Here is a 5,523-nt window from a genome sequence, read left to right on the forward strand (position 1 = left end):
TCCTGACATGACTCCATGCTTCCTGGTTCAAGGTGCTGCTGGGAGCAGCCACCATTTCATCTGCACTCGAGAAAGCAAGGAGAGGCCAGGGTGCCCTAGCCAGCAACCTCTGCTCCCTGAAGAAGGCTCAGGCACAGGATGAAGGGGAACCCAGCCATGCCACCTGAGGCAGCCCGGGTGCGGGTCTGGGGTGCCGTGGGAAAGGCATAGGAGGAGACTGGTGGGGTGAGAGTGGCCTGAGGGGACAATGACCCACCGTGGGCTGTGACAGAGGCACCCTCACGGCCCCCAGGGCTGCTGGCCGACCAGGAGCTCGGGGGCTGCCGTGGCCGGGGCAGCCCAGGTCTCGGCCCAGCAGACCTGGCTCACCAGCCCAGACAGGAGAGGAGGGCAGGGCCGGGAGGCCTGGAGGAGGCAGGGAAGGCCAGGCCCCGAGGGAGGACACAGGCTGTCCCGAGGAGAGCTGGGGGCAGGACCCCCGGGAGCAGGCACAGGCCTGGGGACAGAGGGCGGCGGAGTCTGGGGTCTGGGGCTGCAGAGCAGGGTCCCTGGAGAAGGAAGCCCAGGCCCGAGTCCTCAGAGGCCAGGGCAGCCGGTCAAGGCCGGGGGCCGAGAGTGGACCAGGCCCACCTGGGAAGAGGCCGCGCGTCCCCTGTGAGTGGAGGGGCCCGAGCACATAGCTGGAGCCGCAGTGGCCTGTGGTCCTGGTGGTCCAGGCTGGGCCCAGAGGGCAGGAGAGGGGAAGAGGTGCCGCGTGGGCCCCCGCGAGCTGCCCCACCCTGCCCAGGCTCGGTCCCCTGCCCCCCCACCCCCACCCCAGGCCCACTCTGCAGCCAGGGCCTGCCCTCGGGCCCCTGTGCACAGGGGCTTCTCAGGGTCCAGGCACCATCACAGAGCCCCTTGCCCGCTCTCGGCCGGCCTCTGCTTCCAGAAGGTTCTACTTCCAGAAGGTTCTGGGGTCTGGTGGACCCTGGCCCTGCAGGGAGCTGGGGATGGAGGGCCCCGCCCGCCCGCCCTGGGGCCTGCGCCCACCCGCCGGGCCACGGCCCCCACCCTCCCCTTCTCCACGCACACACACCCCCCCAGCAGGCCCCCGCATCCCGGGCCAAGTCCGGAACTGCCGAGTCCCCACGCGGGCCGGCCTGGCATGGCGTGATCCACGTGACGCCGCTGACCCTCCCGCAGGGACCTGAGGCAGACCTGCAGAACATACAGAGAAATGAAAGGGAAGGAGAGAAGACACAGATGTGGGCTCCTGTAAACAGTCTGATTTCCAATGTAAACCAGATCCCGGCCCAAGACATCAGGTAAACATCTGCGTCAGCGCCCCCGGCCCCCCACCGCCCGGGAGGCCCAGGGGTCTGCATCGCCTACTCTGGACGTGTCAGAGTCGCCGCCGAGACATTTCGTAATTAGGCAAAATTAGGCCTTGCATTCCTCACTAAATCCCAAAGATCTCTGCAATTTCAGGTCTTCTCAAAAACGAAAACACTTGGTGATTAAATGGCACGGCGAAAACGGTATAGAATGTTCTCTCAACTGGAAAATGCCAATTAAGGAAGTGGCCCTGGCTTCCCACCCACCTTGGCTGGGTGGGGGCTTATCTCTCACAGAGGAATCTGCCCGGAGAGCAGATTAGCTGTGGCCTTGCTCTCAGGCTGGGCTGGGCGGCCAGGGGCCCGGGGGAGGAGCGGGCAGGGCTGACCCTGGCCCCTGATCCTGGGATCTGGGGCTGGGAGGCCCCACGTGGCCTGCAGCTGCGGGGGCAGCACCAAGGACAGTGACCTGGGCAGGGCACACTGGGGATGAGTCCTTTGAAGCTGCCTGGCTCCCCACCCTGGTCCTTGAATCCTGCCTGAACCCCGGGCTGTCTCCTGGGGGTGCAGGGGTGACCTGGTGTGTGGCGTCTTGGCCTCTGTGAGCACAGGTGGTCCCCCATTCTGTGCTGAAAGCTGTGGCCTTGAGCTCCTGTCCTGCTGGTGGCCCTGCCTTCTCCTGAGTGCCTGGGCTGGGGCTGTCCCCTGCTGGGTGTGCTCTCCTCTGTGACCGGTGACACCTCAGGGCGTCCACCTCGTCCACAGTCTCTGCTTGAGCGGCTTTTTATACTCACGGCTGCATCAAAGTTAAAGGGGGGCTGGGGCTGGCTCAGCTGGGGCGCTTGCCGAGCTCGCAGGGGGCACAGAGTTTGATGCTCAGCCCTGCAGATAAATAAATAAAAGGTCCATCGATAAGTAAAAAAAAAATATTAAAAAAAATAGTTCAGGAGGAAGAGTGCTCTGTGACCCTCGAATGTGTCAGGACCTTCAGGTCCTTGGACCCTGCGTGGTGGCACAGGGCCAGCCCTCACGGCACACCCTAGGCTGCTGTCACGCTACCCGGGAGAGGCAAGTCCAGGGTGTGGCCCAGACCTGGCCCTCGGAGCCATGGTACTGACCACCCTCCCTTTGCAGAGCAGCTCGCTGAGCCCGGCCTGGGACCGGGTAGAGGTGGCCTCTGGCCTGGGAAGGAATCCGGGGCCTCTCCTGGCAGCTGTGTCTCGGGGTGAGTGGGGACCAGAGGGTGTGGAAGGCTTCTCACACCCTCTGGTCCCGGAAACTCCTCCACACACTTTTCCAGAACCTTCTCTCCAGGGCGACAGTCAGGGAGGCCCGGGCCACGGAGCCGAGGTCCAGTCCTCAGGAAATCTGACCCACAGGACCCTGGCGGCCTGCACAGGGGCTTGGGTGCTACACTGGGCCCTGGAGAGGGGTGGACCGCCCTCTGGGGCCGCGGGGGACCCTCCTCGCCCCCCGAGCATGGTGTCCTCTAGGCAGCCACGTGTCGGGCGTCCCCTTGCTCCTTCCTGGGCCTTGTCCTGCCCGGGGCAGCTGCTCCTGCCGGACACGGGACTTCCACACGGGCGTCTGCCTGAAGCCGCGTCGGCAGCCGTGTCAGTGGCGTGGCCCCGTGCGAGGGGAACTCTGGGGACGGCCCGAGCCCACCCTCCTGCACACCGAGGGCCTCACGAGGTCTGTCACTCCAGGAAGGGGCGGGCGTGGCACGGCCATGGGTGGGACCAGGCCCAGGACCCCCGGGGACCTCAGTGAAAGCCTGGAGGGAGCCGCTGGCTGACCCCCAGGGACCACCCGGAGCCCAGAGAGTGTCCAGCGTGGCCAGGCGAGGCTCTCCCAGGCCTCCCCGGCACTGAGCTTCGACAGCAGCCGGGGGTCTGCTGGGGTGATGGTGTTTAAAGAAAGCAGGTCCTGGGCTGCCTTCCCGGGAAGACCCTGCGGTGCCCTGGGTGTGGAGGGGTGGCTCTGACCAAGGAGCAGGACACGCTGGCCCGAGGGCTGTGCCGCCTCGCTCTGTCCTTGACACAGTGTGCGGGGACGTGGCCTTCGCTGGCCTCCATGCTGGCTGGGTTGGGAGGCAGGGCCAGGAGGAAGTGACCGCTTTCCCTGATTGAGAGGCCCCTCAGCTCAGCACGGAGCATTCCCTGCCGTCACACGTGAGGGAACAGGGTGGGGGAGCTCAGCTGGACCCGGAGCAGAGCCAGGCCAGATCCCTGAGGAATCTTGATTGCGCTGGATGCTGTGTGTGGACATCAGCAGATTCTGGCCGGGGGAATCTTCCTTCGAGCCAGTAACATTTTCTTCCAGGAACAGGAAAAGTACATAGGGTCAGGGTCACACCGGCACGGCCAGCCTCTGTCCTCATCTGGAGCCTGGCCTCCACAGCAGGGCCTCTTGCTGGCTTTGCAGGAAACTGTCTCCACCAGGGCGGGGGGGCGGGGGGTTGAGAGCTCTACCCGGGCCTCTGGCCTTCAGGGGCCGTCTCTCCCAGGGTCCCGTCCCAGGTGCCCAGCAGGTCACCCTGGGGAAAGCCGCACGGGTCCCACTCGCACCCCCGAGGTCCCCTGGACGCCCAGCTGAGCTGGCAGCTGTCCCGGCAGGTCCTCCTGAGAAGCAGAACCAGCAGGGCACGAGGTCCAGGGAAGGAGCCACCGACCACGGGCCGACGCTGCAGTGTGGGCAGCAGGCTGGGGCCCAGGGGCCAGCGCACCCAGGGCAAGGGCTCACTTCAGCCGTGAGGGAGGGGAGGAGGCCATGTCATGGGGACATCGGCCTCACCCGACGTCCCCCTCTTCCCTCCGCAGGAGAGGCACTTCACCAGGACCCTGGTCCCAACAAGAACCACACCTGGGTCACAGGGCCCTCTGGCTGGCAGGCCCTGGGCCAGCAGGGGGCCCAGACCCAGCACTCAGGACAGGCGGGCACCCTGGCCACTCCTGGAGGGAGCCCAGGTGGGAGAGGGCAGCCGGCTGGGTGTGTGAGTCTGCCGGCAGTGGCCTGGGTGGGGGCAGCCCGGGGGAGGCTGCAGGGCCAGCACTGGAGAGGCTGGCGGACATGTCTCCTCCCTCAGTGAGAGCCCTTCTCTCTCTGCCCTCTCTGTCCACTGTGTCTACTCCACCCGCCCTGGCTGCTGCTGCACGCCCTGCTGACCAGTGGCTGGCTGCTGGGTTAGGGTGGCAGGTCCAAGGCCCACCAGGTGGCGGTGCATGTGCCAGTGCTCACTCCTGTTCAAAGCTGCATAATATTCCATGGTGTGGACAGACAGGTTTTGACCATGACAACATCTGTGCTGATCCCCTCTGGGCTGCCATGAATGTGCTGCCCTGGGCACTCGGGAGCCAGGGTTGGGGCACTGTTCATTGCCCTAGGATGGAATTGCTGGGCCCTGGTCATCCCATGCTTAGCCCTCGGAGGACCTGCCGGCCATGTCTTCAAGTGTCTCCTTTGTCTTAACCCCCAGGACACTCCCACTCCTCCCTGTCCTTGACCTTGGCGTCTGTCCATCCATCTTGTCAGACAGCTGTTCTAGGGAGTGCAGACGGGTCCTAGAGGTGCTGGCTGTGCTGTGGCCTGCTGTCCCTGGGGCTCAATGCTGCTGAGGGTCTTGTGCCACTGGCCCTTTGGATGTCCTCTTCAGAGAAGTGTCTGCTCGGGCGCTGAGATGGCTTCCTCACTGAGCTGGTTGACTCTGTGCCGGTCCGGTCCTGTGCCTGCAGTGTGGTCCTGGTCACCCACTCGTTGTCCTGGCTTTTAGAAAGAGCCTTCCAGGTTCTCCCCGTGGACGGTCAGGTCTTCTGACTTCCTCCTGCATGAGCGCTGGGCCTTGCAGTTTCCAGGGCTCGGTGGTGCCCCTCCGTGGTGGGGTGGAGGGAAGTGCGGGCTCCAGTCGGGGGGCAGGGCCGAATCCCCCCAGGGGGACTCAGTGCACGTCCGTCACAGATGCCTTTGACCCTGGCTGGCGGACAGGGTCCTGAGTGGACGTTAGGTCTTGTCCGGTGCTTTTCCTACACCTACCGAGATGGTCGGGTTTTTTGGTGGATTCAGTGTCACGCTGACTCTTGGGGAGTCACTTGAGTCTGCGTCCCTGGTGTGGACCCCGTGGCCATGATGTGGCCTTGAGACGTATCACTGGGCCCAACTTGCTGAGTTGTCCCCCGCACACTCAGGAGGGCTCGGCCTGGGGCCTGGGTGC

The sequence above is a fragment of the Urocitellus parryii genome, chromosome 4, assembly GCF_045843805.1.
Source record: "Urocitellus parryii isolate mUroPar1 chromosome 4, mUroPar1.hap1, whole genome shotgun sequence".
NCBI classification, from domain to species: Eukaryota; Metazoa; Chordata; class Mammalia; order Rodentia; family Sciuridae; genus Urocitellus; species Urocitellus parryii.